The sequence below is a fragment of the Arachis ipaensis genome, chromosome B4 (assembly GCF_059453495.1).
Source record: "Arachis ipaensis isolate K30076 ecotype BB chromosome B4, ASM5945349v1, whole genome shotgun sequence".
NCBI classification, from domain to species: Eukaryota; Viridiplantae; Streptophyta; class Magnoliopsida; order Fabales; family Fabaceae; genus Arachis; species Arachis ipaensis.
This window is the reverse complement of record NC_142439.1, coordinates 104,649,409-104,666,155: the sequence shown is the minus strand read 5'-3', so window position 1 is coordinate 104,666,155 and position 16,747 is coordinate 104,649,409. Positions and strand designations below refer to the sequence as shown.

Sequence of the window (16,747 nt, the reverse complement as noted above, 5' to 3'; positions counted from 1 at the left end):
CATTAATATCTAATTATAAGAGCTCTGTAATATAAAATAAATTTTAAGAAAAACCCTACCTCAATTATTCGCAATTCGCATAATTAAACACATTGAATTTCTTTTTCCCTCGACTCATCACAGCGGATACCACAACTGCAGCTCCAAATGACTTTTGCAGCAACCACAGATACTCTAATCGCAACATGAAATAACCAAAACTAAATCAAATAGAAAATAGCGTCAGAAAAACCTCAGCCACATATAACAGAATAGCAACTAAAAGAGTTTCAGAGCAAGAACGACTTACTGCATCAATAAGAAACTAAGTATAGCGCAACCGCAGCTCCAGCGGTTAACTCCAGCAAGCTCCAACAACGGCAGATTCAACTAGTGGTGGAAGATGCATTGCGACATGATGAGCGGATAATTTATACGCTTTTTGGCATTATTTTTAAGTAGTTTTCAACATGTTTTAATTACTTTTAGTATATTTTTATTAGTTTTTATTCAAAATTCATATTTCTGGACTTTACTATGAGTTTGTATGTTTTTATGTGATTTCAGGTATTTTCTGGCTGAAATTGAGGGACCTGAGCAAAAATCTGATTCAGAGGCTGAAAAAGGACTACAGATGCTGTTGGATTCTGACCTCCCTGCACTAGAAATGGATTTTCTGGAGCTACAGAAAACCAATTGGCGCGCTCTCAATTGTTTTGGAAAGTAGACATCCAGGGCTTTCCAGCAATATATAATAGTCCATACTTTGCCCAAGTTTTGACGATGCAAATTGGCGTTTAACGCCAAGTCTTTACCCTATTCTGGCATTAAACGCCAGAAACAGGATGCAAACCAGAGTTAAACGCCAGAAACAGGCTACAACCTGGCGTTTAATTCCAAGAGAAGCCTCTACAGGTGTAAAGCTCAATGCTCAGCCCAAGCACACACCAAGTGGGTCCCGGAAGTGGATTTTTGCACTATCTGCACTTAGTTACTTATTTTTTGTAACCCTAGCTACTAGTTTAGTATAAAAACAACTTTTAGAGACTTACTATGTACCTCATGACATTTTACACGTTTCATATTATATTTCTGATGACATGAGTCTTTAAACTCCATGGTTGGGGGTGAGGAGCTCTGCTGTGTCTCGATGAATTAATGCAATTACTTCTATTTTCTATTCAATCACGCTTGTTTCTGTTCTAAGATACTCGCTTGTACTTAACCGTGATGAATGTGATGATCCGTGAAACTCATCATCATTCTCAACCTATGAACGTGTGCCTGACAACCACTTCCGTTCTACCTTAGATTGAGTGTGTATCTCTTAGCCTCTTGGTTCATGATCAGAGTCTTCATGGTATAGGCTAGGATTATTGGCGGCCATTCCTGAGATCTAGAAAGCCTAAACCTTGTCTGTGGTATTCCAAGTAGGATCTAGGATGGGAAGACTGTGATGAGCTTCAAACTCACGAGTGTTAGGCGTAGTGACAGACGCAAAAGGATCAATGGATCCTATTCCAACATGAGTGAGAACCGACAGATGATTAGCTGTGCGGTGACAGCGCATTTGGACCATTTTCACTGAGAGGACGGATGGTAGCCATTGACAACGGTGATCCACCAACATACAGCTTGCCATGGAAGGAACCTTGCGTGCGTGAAGAAGAAGACAGTAGGAAAGTAGAGATTCAGAAGACAGAGCATCTCCAAAACCTCAACCTGTTCTCCATTACTGCATAACAAGTATTTATTTCATGTTCTTTTACTTTTTACAATTAAAACTAAGAATCATTACTGATATCCTGACTAAGAATTACAAGATAACCATAGCTTGCTTCAAGCCGACAATCTCCGTGGGATCGACCCTTACTCACGTAAGGTATTACTTGGACGACCCAGTGCACTTGCTAGTTAGTGGTACGAGTTGTGAAAAGTGTGATTTACAATTCGTGCACCAAGTTTTTGGTGCCGTTGCCGGGAATTGTTCGAGTTTGGACAACCGATAGTTTATTTTGTTGCTTAGATTAGGAATAATTTATTTTTGTTGGTTTAGAGTCACTAGAATTGCATCTACTTTTTTCCTTTCAAAAATACTATTTTTCTTTATTAATTTTTAATTTTTCTTTGAGTCTTCTGTTTGAGTTTAGATTCATATTTTAAGTTTGGTGTCAATTGCATGTTTTTATTTTCTTTTAAATTTTCGAAATTTGTGTTCATTGTTCTTTCTTCATCTTCAAGTTGTTCTTGCTATTTTTCTTGTTTGATCTTTAGTTTTTCTTGTTCTGTGTCTTTTCTTGTTTTTTTGTGCGTTTTCAAATTATCAGTATTCAAAAAATTTTATGTACATTAAATACCTTTTTTTTAAAAACACGTTAAATTTATAGCTCAGTTGGCTAGAGCTTTGTGCTTATATTCTTGGTAATTGGGTATCTTCCTTTTAAAACTTTTTCAAAAATAATTTTTCTTTGATTAAATCTTGTGTCAAACTTTTAAGTTTGGTGTTCTCTTGTTATTTTTCTTTAATTTTCGAAAATTTATTTTTAGTTTTCTAAAAGTTTTAAGTTTGGTGTTCTTTTTATGTTCTTGAGTCTTTGAATTTTATTCTTGTTGTTCTTGTGAGTCTTCAAGGTGTTCTTGAGTCTTCTTTGTATTTTGATCTTAAAATTTTTAAGTTTGGTGTTCCTTGGTGTTTTCCCTCCAAAATTTTTGAAAAACAAGGAGTATTAGATCTAAAAATTTTAAGTCTTGTGTCTTTTGTGTGTTCTTCTCTTTCCTCATAAAATTAAAAAATCAAAAAAATATATCCTTTCCTTTAATTGCTCATAATTTTCGAATTCATTAGATTGATTTGGTCAAAATTTTTAAAATCATATCTTTTTCAAAATCTTATCTTATCTTTTCCAATCTCAAATTTTAAAATCATACCTTTTTCAAATCTTTTTAATTAATTACTTATTTTAATTTTCAATTTCCTTTTTTATCTATTTTTCTAATTTTCAAAATTATAGTTAATTTTTTTATTTTATTTTATTTTATTTTCCTTTTAATTTTCGGTATTCAAAAAAAATAATTTAAAAAAAAATAAATAAATTTTTATCCACATCATCTCCCTTTCTCCATCATGGATCTAAGTGGAAATGAACAGTCCAGAAGGACTCTGGGGTCATATGCTAATCCCACTACTGCTGCATATGGGAATAGTATCTGTATACCTCCCATCAAAGCAGGCAATTTTGAGCTAAATCCTCAGCTCATTGTCACGGTGCAGCAAAACTGCCAGTATTCCGGTCTTCCACAGGAAGAACCTACTGAGTTTCTGGCACAATTCTTGCAAATTGCTAACACAGTACGTGACAAGGAAGTAGATCAGGATGTCTACAGATTATTACTGTTTCCATTTGCTGTAAAAGATCAAGCTAAGAGGTGGTTAAATAACCAACCTACAGCAAGCATAAGAACATGGAAACAGTTATCAGACAAATTCCTGAATCAATATTTCCCTCCAAAAAGGATGACACAGCTAAGGCTGGACATCCAAGGCTTTAAACAAGAGGATGATGAATCCCTTTATAACGCCTGGGAGAGGTACAGAGGGATGCTAAGGAAATACCCCTCTGAAATATTTTCAGAGTGGGTGCAGTTAGACATCTTCTACTATGGGCTTACAGAAAGAGCTCAGATATCTCTAGACCGCTCAGCTGGTGGATCTATACACCTGAGAAAGACTATTGAAGAGACTCAAGAGCTTATTGATATAGTTGCTAGGAATCAGTATCTGTACATAAGTAATGCGTCCTCCATGAAAGAAGAAGCTAAGGCAGTATCAACTGACTTTAGTCCTCATGAACAAGTTGCTGAACTCAATCAGCAACTATCTTCTATAACAAGGCAGTTAGCAGAATTTAATGAGATGCTACAAGAGACCAGAATTGCTAACAAGGATATGAAATCACAATTGAATCAGACAAAACAATAGTTATCAAAACAGATAACAGAGGAATGCCAAGCAATTCAATTAAGAAGTGGAAAAACGCTAAACACTTCAACTCAAAGCAGCAGAAACCCAAGAAAAGAACAGCTGTCAGAGGAGGAGCAACCTGCTATCCAAAATCCCTCTAAGGACAATAAGAGCCCAGAGAGGAATATGTCTGGCAATCAAACACCAGAAATAGGTGAAAAACTGGCGTTAAACTCCAATTCCACGTCCAGTTCTGGCGTTCAAACACCAGAAAAGGGTAGGAATCTGGCGTTAAACGCCCAATCCATGTCCAGTTCTGTGGTCCAGACGCCAGTGAGGGATCAGACACCTGCAACTGCTGATACTAACTCCCTCAAGAAGGCTTCTCAACTTGCTTCTGTAGGAAATCAACCTGCAGCAACTAAGGTTGAAGAATATAAAGCCAAAATACCTTATCCTCAGAAACTCTGCCAAGCGAAACAGGATAAACAATTTGCTCGCTTTGCAGACTATCTCAGGACTCTTGAAATAAAGATTCCATTTGCAGAGGCACTTGAGCAAATACTCTCTTATGCTAAGTTCATGAAAGAGATCTTAAGTCATAAGAAGGATTGGAGAAAAATAGAAAAAGTTTTTCTCACTGAAGAGTGCAGTGCAGTCATCCAAACAAGCTTACCAGAGAAGCTTAAGGATCCCGGAAGCTTTATAATACCATGCACATTAGAGGGTACTTGTACCAAGACAGCCCTATGCGACCTTGGGGCAAGTATCAATCTAGTCCTTGCATCTACTATCAGGAAGCTTGGCTTGGCTGAAGAGGTCAAACTAACCCGGATATGTCTTCAACTTGCTGATGGTACCATTAAATATCCATCAGGCATAATTGAGGACATAATTGTCAAGGTTGGGCCATTTGCCTTTCCCGCTGACTTTGTAGTACTGGAAATAGAGGAGCACAAAAGTGCAACTCTCATTCTAGGAAGACCCTTCCTAGCAACTGGACGAACCCTCATTGATGTCCAAAAAGGGGAGGTGACCTTAAGAGTCAATAAGGACGAGTTCAAGCTGAATGCTGTTGAGGCAATGAAGCATCTAGACACATCAAAAGACTGCATGCGTGTTGATATTATTGACTCCCTGGTAGAGGAGATCAACATGGCTAAGAGTCTCGAATCAGAGCTAGAAGATATCCTTAAAGATGTCCAGCCTGATCTGGAGGAATCAGAGGAAATAAAAGAGCCTCTGAAATTTCCTCAGGAAGAGGAGAAACCTCCTAAACCCGAGCTCAAACCACTACCATCATCCTTGAAATACGCATTTCTGGGAGAAGGTGGCACTTTTCCGGTGATGATAAGCTCTGCTTTAAATCCACAGGAAAAGAAAGCACTACTTCAAGTGCTAGGGATACACAAGGTAGCCCTTGGGTGGTCCATAAGTGATCTTAAGGGCATCAGCCCAGCAAGATTCATGCACAAGATCCTATTGGAGGACGATGCTAAGCCAGTGGTTTAACCACAGAGGCGGCTAAATCTAGTCATGAAGGAGGTGGTGCAGAAAGAGGTCACCAAGTTATTGGAGGTTGGGATTATTTATCCCATTTCTGATAGCCTCTAGGTGAGTGATGAGCGGATAATTTATACGCTTTTTGGCATTGTTTTTAGTATATTTTTAGTAGAATCTAGTTACTTTTAGGGATGTTTTCATTAGTTTTTATGTTAAATTCACATTTCTGGACTTTACTATGAGTTTGTGTGTTTTTCTATGATTTCAGATATTTTCTGGCTGAAATTGAGGGACTTGAGCAAAAATCAGATTCAGAGGTTGAAGAAGGACTGCTGATGCTGTTGGATTCTGACCTCCCTGCACTCAAAATGGATTTTATGGAGCTGAAGAACTCAAATTGGCGTGCTTCCAATTGCGTTGGAAAGTAGACATCCAGGGCTTTCCAGCAATATATAATAGTCCATACTTTGCCCAAGTTTAGACGATGCAAACTGGCGTTCAACGCCAGCTCTCTGCCCAATTCTGGCATCCAGCGCCAGAAACAAGTTGCAAAGTGGAGTTCAACGCCCAAACTGGCACAAAAGCTGGCGTTCAACTCCAAGAATGACCTCTCCATGTGTAGACTTCAAGCTCAGCCCAAGCACACACCAAGTGGGCTCCGGAAGTGGATTTATGCATCAATTACTTACTTCTGCAAACCCAAGTAGCTAGTTTATTATAAATAGGACCTTTTACTATTGTATTAGACATCTTTGGATTATCTTTTGATCTATTGATCACATTTGGGGGCTGGCCATTCGGCCATGCCTGGACCTTCATTACTTATGTATTTTCAACGGTAGAGTTTCTGCACTCCATAGATTAAGGTGTGGAGCTCTGCTGTTCCTCAAAGATTAATGCAAAGTACTACTGTTTTCTATTCAATTCATCTTGTTTCGCTTCTAAGATATTCATTCGCACTTCAACTTGAATGTGATGAACGTGACAATCATCATCATTCCCTATGAACGCGTACCTGACAACCACTTCCGTTCTACATTAGATTGAATGAGTATCTCTTAGATCTCTTAATCAGAATCTTCGTGGTATAAGCTAGATTGATGGCGGCATTCATGAGAGTCCGGAAAGTCTAAACCTTGTCCGTGGTATTCCGAGTAGGACTCTGGGATTGAATGACTGTGACGAACTCCAAACTCGCGAGTGCTAGGCGTAGTGACAGACGCAAAAGGATAGTAAATTCTATTCCAGTATGATCGAGAACCTCCAAGATGATTAGCCATGCAGTGACAGCGCATCGGACCATTTTCACAGAGAGGAATGAGATGCAACCACGACAAGGGTGATGCCTCCAGACGATTAGCCGTGCTGTGACAGAGCATTTGGACTATTTTCCCGAGAGGATTGAAAGTAGCCATTGGCACCGGTGACATCTTTACACAAAGCCAGCCATAGAAAGGAGTAAGACTGATTGGATGAAGATAGCAGGAAAGCAGAGGTTCAGAGGAATGAATGCATCTCCATACGCTTATCTGAAATTCTCACCAATGATTTACATAAGTATTTCTATCCTTATTTTTGTATTAATTTCGAAAACTCCATAACTATTTTATATCCGCCTGACTGAGATTTACAAGGTGACTATAGCTTGCTTCATACCAACAATCTCCGTGGGATCGACCCTTACTCACGTAAGGTTTATTACTTGGATGACCCAGTGCACTTGCTGGTTAGTTATGCGAAGTTGTGAAGATATGTTTAGACCATGGTTCTGTGCATCCGTTTTTGGTGCCATCGCCAGGGAATCAATTTCGAACAATAATTCACAACCTGAGTAACAATTTCGCATACCAAGTTTTTGGCGCCGTTGCCGGGGATTGTTCGAGTTTCGGCAAGCTTTTGGCCCGGTAACATCAGTGCCAAGTTTGATCCAGCAACAACACCAAGTTTTTGGTGCCGTTGCCGGGGATTGTTCGTGTTTGGACAACTGACGGTTCATCTTGTTGCTTAGATTGGGTAATTTCCTTCTTATTTTCAAAAAGTTTTCAAAAAATTTTTCAAAAATCTTTCAAAAATTTCTCCTTTGTTTTCGAAAAAAAATTTTAAAATAAAAATGTTTTCAAAATTATATTTTTCTTCAAAATTTTTAAGAATGAATTCTAGTGTTTCATGAAGCATGTTGAAGCTTGACTAGCTATAAAGCCATGTCTAAATTCTTTTGGACTGAGGCTTCCAAACCATCAGCATAGAGGCAAGTTACTTTGATAAGTAATGAGCAGTATATTCTCTGATGTTATATGCTAAAGCTTGGCTGGCTATTAAGCCATGCCTAACCCTCAGATTGGAGCTTTAGACTAAGAATGCTAGATTCCTGGAATTCATATTAAAAATTTTGGAATCCTTATTTTTGTTTTTCAAATAATTTTCGAAAAAATACAAAAAAAATTAGAAAATCATAAAAATAAAAAATATTTTTTGTGTTTCTTGTTTGAGTCTTGAGTCATGTTATAAGTTTGGTGTCAATTGCATGTTCATCTTGCATTTTTCGAAAAAATTCATGCATTCATAGTGTTCTTCATGATCTTCAAGTTGTTCTTGGTAAGTCTTCTTGTTTGATCTTTGCATTTGCATGTTTTGTGTCTTTTCTTGTTTTTCATATGCATTCCTGAATTCTTTATGTCTAAGCATTAAAGAATTCTAAGTTTGGTGTCTTGCATGTTTTCTTTGCATTAAAAATTTTTCAAAAATGTGTTCTTGATGTTCATCATGATCTTCATAGTATTCTTGGTGTTCATCTTGACATTCATAGCATTCTTGCATGCATTCATTGTTTTGATCCATAACTTTCATGCATTGCATCATTTTTCTTGTTTTTCTCTCTCATCGTAAAAATTCAAAAATAAAAAAAATATCTTTCCCTTTTTCTCTCTTAAAATTTCGAAAATTAGATTTGACTTTTTCAAAAATTTTTAAAATCTAGTTGTTTTTATGAGTCAAATCAAATTTTCAATTTAAAAATCTTATCTTTTTCAAAATCTTTTTCAAAAATCAAATCTTTTTTTCAATTTTTTTAGTTATTTTCGAAAATTTCAAAAATCTTTTTCAAAAATCAAATCTTTTTTTCAATTTTTTTAGTTATTTTCGAAAATTTCAAAAATATTTTTCAAAAATCTTTTTCTTAATTTTACATCATATTTTCGAAAATAACATCATCAATTAATGTTTTGATTCAAAAATTTCAAGTTTGTTACTTGCTTGTTAAGAAAGCTTCAAACTTTGAGTTCTAGAATCATATCTTGTGATTTCTTGTGAATCAAGTCATTAATTGTGATTTTAAAAATCAAATCTTTTTCAAAACTAATTTCAATCATATCTTTTCAAAAATATCTTCTTATCTTATCTGTTTCAAAAATTTGATTTTCAAAATATCTTTTCTAACTTCCTAACTTCTTATCTTTTCAAAATTTGTTTCAACTAACTAACTAACTTTTTGTTTGTTTCTTACCTTTTTCAAAACTACCTAACTAACTCTCTCTCTCTAATTTTCGAAAAAATCTTCCCTCTTTTTCAAAATTTCTTTTTAATTAGACTAATTATTTTATTTTTTATTTGAATTTTCGAAAAACTACTAACCTTTTTCAAAAACTATTTTCGAAAATCACTAACTCTTTTTCAAAAATTATTTTCGAAAATTCTCTCCTCCTCTCATCCCCTTCTATTTATTTATTCATCTACTAACACTTCTCTTCATCTCACATCTCTGCTCCTATCATCACCTTTGTGTTTGGATTCTTCATTCTTCTTCACCCCTATTCCTTTTCTTCTTCTACTAACAATAAGGAACCTCTTTACTGTGACATAGAGGATTCCTCTTCTTTTCTTTTTCTCTTCTTTTTCTTATGAGCAGGGACAAAGAAAAAGGCATTCTTGTTGAAGCTGATCCAGAACTTGAAAGGACTCTGAAGAGAAAACTAAGAGAAGCTAAATTACAACAATCCAGAGACAACCTTATTGAAAATTTCGAACAAGTAAAGGAGATGGCAGCCGAACCCAACAACAATAATGCAAGGAGAATGCTTGGTGACTTTACTGCACCTAATTCCAATTTACATGGAAGAAGCATCTCCATTCCTGCCATTGGAGCAAACAATTTTGAGCTGAAACCTCAGCTAGTTTCTCTGATGCAGCAGAACTGCAAGTTTCATGGACTTCCATCTGAAGATCCTTTTCAGTTCTTAACTGAATTCTTGCAGATCTGTGATACTGTTAAGACTAATGGAGTAGATCCTGAAGTCTACAGACTCATGCTTTTCCCTTTTGCTGTAAGAGACAGAGCTAGAATATGGTTGGATTCTCAACCCAAAGACAGCCTGAACTCTTAGGATAAGCTGGTCACGGCTTTCTTAGCCAAGTTCTTTCCTCCTCAAAAGCTGAGCAAGCTTAGAGCTGATGTTCAAACCTTCAGACAGAAAGAAGGTGAATCCCTCTATGAAGCTTGGGAAAGATATAAGTAGCTGACCAAAAAGTGTCCTTCTGACATGCTTTCAGAATGGACCATCCTGGATATATTCTATGATGGTTTATCTGAGCTATCAAAGATGTCATTGGATACTTCTGCAGGTGGATCCATTCACCTAAAGAAAATGCCTGCAGAAGCTCAAGAACTCATTGACATGGTTGCTAATAACCAGTTTATGTACACTTCTGAGAGGAATCCTGTGAGTAATGGGACGCCTATGAAGAAGGGAGTTCTAGAAATTGATACTCTGAATGCCATATTGGCTCAGAATAAAATATTGACTCAGTAAGTCAATATGATTTCTCAGAGTCTGAATGGAATGCAAGCTGCATCCAACAATACTCAAGAGGCATCTTCTGAGGAAGAAGCTTATGATCCTGAGAACCCTGCAATAGCAGAGTTAAAATACATGGCTGAACCATATGGAAACACCTACAATCCATCATGGAGAAATCACCCAAATCTCTCATGGAAGGATCAAAAGCCTCAACAAGGCTTTAATAATGGTGGAAGAAACAGGTTTAGCAATAGCAAGCCTTTTCCATCATCCACTCAGCAACAGACAGAGAATTCTGAGCAGAATCCATCTAACTTAGCAAATTTAGTCTCTGATCTATCTAAGGCCACTGTGAGTTTCATGAATGAAACAAGGTTTTCCATTAGAAATTTAGAAGCACAAGTGGGCCAGCTGAGTAAAAGGATCACTGAAATCTCTCCTAGTACTCTCCCAAGCAATACAGAAGAGAATCCAAAAGGAGAGTGCAAGGCCATTGAATTAATTACCATGGCCGAACCCACAAGAGAGGAGAAGGACGTGAATCCCAAGGAGGAAGACCTCCTGGGACATCCAGTGATCAATAAGGAGCTTCCCTCTGAGGAACCTAAGGAATCTGAGACTCATCTAGAGACCATAGAGATTCCATTGAACCTCCTTATGCCATTCATGAGCTCTGATGAGTATTCCTCTTCTGAAGAGAATGAGGATGTTACTGAAGAGCAAGCTGCCAAGTTCCTTGGTGCAATCATGAAGCTAAATGCCAAATTATTTGGTATTGAAACTTGGGAAGATGAACCTCCCTTGTTCACCAATGAACTAAGTGATCTGGATCAACTAACATTGCCTCAGAAGAGACAGGATCCTGGAAAGTTCATAATACCTTGTACCATAGGCACCATGATCTTTAAGGCTCTGTGTGACCTTGGTTCAGGAATAAACTTCATGCCCCTCTCTGTAATAGAGAAATTGGGAATCTATGGGGTGCAAGCTGCTAAAATCTCATTAGAGATGGCAGACAATTCAAGAAAACAGGCTTATGGACAAGTAGAGGACGTGTTAGTAAAGGTTGAAGGCCTTTACATCCCTGCTGATTTCATAGTCCTGGATACTGGAAAGGAAGAGGATGAATCCATCATTCTAGGAAGACCTTTCCTAGCCACAGCAAGAGCTGTGATTGATGTGGACAGAGGAGAATTGATCCTTCAATTAAATAAGGACAACCTTATGTTTACAACTCAAGGATCTCTCTCTGCATCCATGGAGAGGAAGCAGAAAAAGCTTCTCTCAAAGCAGAGTCAACCAAAGCCCCCACAGTCAAATTCTAAGTTTGGTGTTGGGAGGCCACAACCAAACTCTAAGTTTGGTGTCAAACCCCCATATCCAAACTCTAAGTTTGGTGTTGGGAGGTCTCAACAAAGCTCTGCACATCTGTGAGGCTCCATGAGAGCCCACTGTCAAGCTATTGACATTAAAGAAGCGCTTGTTGGGAGACAACCCAATGTTTATTTATCTAATTTTATTTTTGTTTTTCATGTTTTCTTAGGTTCATGATCATGTGGAGTCACAAAATAAACGAAAAATTTAGAAACAGAATCAAAAACAGCGAAAGAAAAATCACACCCTGGAGGAAGCACCTGTCTGGCGTTCAACGCCAGAACAGAGCATGGTTTTGGCGCTGAACGCCCAAAATGGGCAGTATCTGAGCGCTGAACGCCCAAAATGGGCAGCATCTGGGCGCTGAACGCCAGAATTGCACCCTGGAGAAGAGCTGGCGCTGAACGCCCAGAACAAGCATGGTTCTGGCGTTCAACGCCAGAAATGGGCAACAAATGGGCGTTGAACGCCCAAAATGGGCACCAACCTGGCGCTGAACGCCCAGAGTTGTGTGCAAGGGCATTTTACATGCCTAATTTGGTGCAAAGTTGTAAATCCTTGAACACCTCAGGATCTGTGGACCCCACAGGATCATCTCAGGATCTGTGGACCCCACAAGATCATCTCAAGATCTGTGGACCCCACAGGATCCCCACCTACCTCCACTCACTCTTTTCTCTCTTCTCAATCATCCTCTATTCCCAATAAACACTCTTCCCTAAAACCCCTCACCTATCACCTCCATCTCTCTTCCCTATTAACCCTTCACCACTCACATCCACCCGCTCTTCCCCATAAACCTACCCAATAAACTCCACCTACCTTCAAAATTCAAACCAATTTCCCACCCAAACCCACCCATATGGCCGAAACTAACCCCACCTCCCTTCCCTATATAAAGCCTTCCATTCTTCCTCATTTTCACACAACACAACCCTCTCTTCTCTTCTTTGCCGAAACACACCTCCCCCCTCTTCTCCATCTTTTCTTCTTCTTCTTCATCTAATTCTTTATTTTCTTGCTCGAGGGCGAGCAATATTCTAAGTTTGGTGTGGTTAAAGCATAAGCTTTTTGTTTTTCCATTACCATTGATGGCACCTAAGACCGGAGAATCCTCTAGAAAAGGGAAAGGGAAGACAAAAACTTCCACCTCCGAGTCATGGGAGATGGAAAGATTCATCTCCAAAGCTCATCAAGACCACTTCTATGATGTTGTGGCCAAGAAGAAGGTGATCCCCGAGGTCCCTTTCAAACTCAAAAGAAATGAGTATCTGGAGATCTGACATGAAATTCAAAGAAGAGGTTGGGAAGTTCTAACAAATCCCATCCAACAAGTCGGCATCCTAATGATTCAAGAGTTCTATGCCAATGCATGGATCACCAAGAACCATGATCAAAGTAAGAACCCGGATCCAAAGAACTATGTTACAATGGTTCGGGGGAAATACTTGGATTTTAGTCCGGAAAATGTGAGGTTGGCGTTTAACTTGCCTATGATGCAAGGAGATGAACGCCCCTACACTAGAAGGGTCAACTTTAATCAAAGGTTGGACCAAGTCCTCATGGACATATGTGTGGAAGGAGCTCAATGGAAGATTGACTCCAAAGGCAAGCCGGTTCAACTAAGAAGATTGGACCTCAAGCCTGTGGCTAGAGGATGGTTGGAGTTCATCCAACGCTCCATCATCCCCACTAGCAACCGATCTGAAGTTACTGTGGATTGGGCCATCATGATCCATAGCATCATGATTGGAGAAGAAGTAGAGGTTCATGAAGTCATCTCCCTTGAACTCTACAAAATAGCCGAAAAGCCCTCTCCTGGGGCAAGGCTAGCTTTTCCTCATCTTATCTGCCATCTATGTTACTCAGCTGGAGCTTCCATAGAAGGAGACATTCACATTGAGGAAGAGAAGCCCATCACTAAGAAAAAGATGGAGCAAGCAAGAGAGCCTATTCATGGAGCTCAAGAGGCACAGGAAGCTCATCACCATGAGATCCCGGAGATGCCTCATATGCATTTTCCTCCACAAAACTATTGGGAGCAAATCAACACCTCCCTAGGAGAATTAAGTTCCAACATGGGACAACTAAGGGTGGAACATCAAGAGCACTCCATCATCCTTCATGAAATAAGAGAAGATCAAAAAGCAATGAGGGAGGAGCAACAAAGACAAGGAAGAGACATAGAAGAGCTCAAGGACATCATTGGTTCCTCAAGAAGGAAACGCCACCATCACTAAGGTGGACTCATTCCTTGTTCTTACTTTCTCTGTTTTTCGTTTACTCTATGTTAAGTGCTTATCTATGTTTGTGTCTTCATTACATGATCATTAGTAGTTAGTAACTTTGTCTTAAAGTTATGAATGTCCTATGAATCCATCACCTCTCTTAAATGAAAAATGTTTTAATTCAAAAGAACAAGAAGTACATGAGTTTTGAATTTATCCTTGAACTTAGTTTAATTATATTGATGTGGTGACAATGCTTCTTGTTTTCTGAATGTATGCTTGAACAGTGCATATGTCTTTTGAAGTTGTTGTATAAGAATGTTAAATATGTTGGCTCTTGAAAGAATGATGACTAGGAGACATGTTATTTGATAATCTGAAAAATCATAAAAATGATTCTTGAAGCAAGAAAAAGCAGCAAAGAACAAAGCTTGCAGAAAAAAAAATAAAATAGGCGAAAAAAATAGAAAGAAAAAAAAAAAGCAAGCAGAAAAAGCCAAAAGCTCTTAAAACCAAGAGGCAAGAGCAAAAAGCCAATAACCCTTAAAACCAAAAGGCAAGGGCAAATAAAAAGGATCCCAAGGCTTTGAGCATCAGTGGATAGGAGGGCCTAAAGGAATAAAATCCTGGTCTAAGCGGCTAAACCGAGCTGTCCCTAACCATGTGCTTGTGGCGTGTAGGTGTCAAGTGAAAACTTGAGACTGAGCGGTTAAAGTCAAGGTCCAAAGAAAAAAAAGAGTGTGCTTAAGAACCCTAGACAGCTCTAATTGGGGACTTTAGCAAAGCTGAGTCACAATCTGAAAAGGTTCACCCAATTATGTGTCTGTGGCATTTATGTATCCGGTGGTAATACTGAAAAACAAAGTGCTTAGGGCCACGGCCAAGACTCATAAAATAGCTGTGTTCAAGAATCATCATACTGAACTAGGAGAGTCAATAACACTATCTAAACTCTGAGTTCCTATAGAAGCCAATCATTCTGAACTTCAATGGATAAAGTGAGATGCCAAAACTATTTAAGAGGCAAAAAGCTACAAGTCCCGCTCATCTGATTGGAGCTATGTTTCATTGATAGTTTGGAATTTATAGTATATTCTCTTCTTTTTATCCTATTTGATTTTCAGTTGCTTGGGGACAAGCAACAATTTAAGTTTGGTGTTGTGATGAGCGGATAATTTATACGCTTTTTGGCATTATTTTTAGTATGTTTTTAGTAGAATCTAGTTACTTTTAGGGATGTTTTCATTAGTTTTTATAAAAACTTGGTATGCGAAATTGTTACTCAGGTTGTGAATTATTGTTTGAAATTGATTCCCTGGCGATGGCACCAAAAACGAATGCACAGAACCATGGTCTAAACATATCTTCACAACTTCGCATAACTAACCAGCAAGTGCACTGGGTCATCCAAGTAATAAACCTTACGTGAGTAAGGGTCGATCCCACGGAGATTGTTGGTATGAAGCAAGCTATGGTCACCTTGTAAATCTCAGTCAGGCGGATATAAAATAGTTATGGAGTTTTCGAAATTAATACTAAAACAAGGATAGAAATACTTATGTAAATCATTGGTGAGAATTTCAGATAAGCGTATGGAGATGCATTCATTCCTCTGAACCTCTGCTTTCCTACTATATTCATCCAATCAGTCTTACTCCTTTCTATGGCTGGCTTTGTGTAAGGATGTCACCGGTGCCAATGGCTACTTTCAATCCTCTCGAGAAAATGGTCCAAATGCTCTGTCACAGCACGGCTAATCGTCTGGAGGCATCACCCTTGTCGTTGGTTGCATCCTATTCCTCTCTGTGAAAATGGTCCGATGCGCTGTCACTGCATGGCTAATCATCTTGGAGGTTCTTGATCATACTGGAATAGAATTTACTATCCTTTTGCGTCTGTCACTACGCCCAGCACTCGCGAGTTTGGAGTTCGTCACAGTCATTCAATCCCAGAGTCCTACTCGGAATACCACGGACAAGGTTTAGACTTTCCGGACTCTCATGAATGCCGCCATCAATCTAGCTTATACCATGAAGATTCTGATTAAGAGATCTAAGAGATACTCATTCAATCTAATGTAGAACGGAAGTGGTTGTCAGGCACGCGTTCATAGGGAATGATGATGATTGTCACGTTCATCACATTCAGGTTGAAGTGTGAATGAATATCTTAGAAGCGAAATAAGATGAATTGAATAGAAAACAGTAGTACTTTGCATTAATCTTTGAGGAACAGCAGAGCTCCACACTTTAATCTATGGAGTGCAGAAACTGTACTGTTGAAAATACATAAGTAATGAAGGTCCAGGCATGGCCGAATGGCCAGCCCCCAAACGTGATCAATAGATCAAAAGATAATCCAAAGATGTCTAATACAATAGTAAAAGGTCCTATTTATAATAAACTAGCTACTAGAGTTTACAGAAGTAAGTAATTGATGCATAAATCCACTTCTGGGGCCCACTTGGTGTGTGCTTGGGCTGAGCTTGAAGTCTACATGTGGAGAGGTCATTCTTAGAGTTGAACGTCAGCTTTTGTGCCAGTTTGGGCGTTGAACTCCACTTTGCAACTTGTTTCTGGCGTTGGACGCCAGAATTGGGCAGAGAGTTGGCGTTGAACGCCAGTTTGTGTCGTCTAAACTTGGACAACGTATGGAATATTATATATTGCTGGAAAGCCCTGGATGTCTACTTTCCAACGCAATTGGAAGCGCGCCATTTTGAGTTCTGTAGCTCCAAAAAATCCATTTTGAGTGCAGGGAGGTCAGAATCTAACAGCATCAGCAGTCCTTCTTCAACCTCTGAATCTGATTTTTGCTCAAGTCCCTCAATTTCAGCCAGAAAATACCTAAAATCACAGAAAAACACACAAACTCATAGTAAAGTCCAGAAATGTGAATTTAACATAAAA

General features: G+C 38.6%; 1 non-coding gene across 1 annotated transcript; it reads right to left on the bottom strand.

Annotated features, from left to right (window-relative positions):
- Nucleotides 1-9,876: 9,876 nt before the first annotated feature.
- Nucleotides 9,877-9,984, bottom strand: LOC148568650 (small nucleolar RNA R71). Its single transcript, XR_015882115.1, has one exon. It is a non-coding gene; the product is annotated as a small nucleolar RNA R71 (small nucleolar RNA).
- Between the last annotated feature and the right edge of the window lie 6,763 nt (nucleotides 9,985-16,747).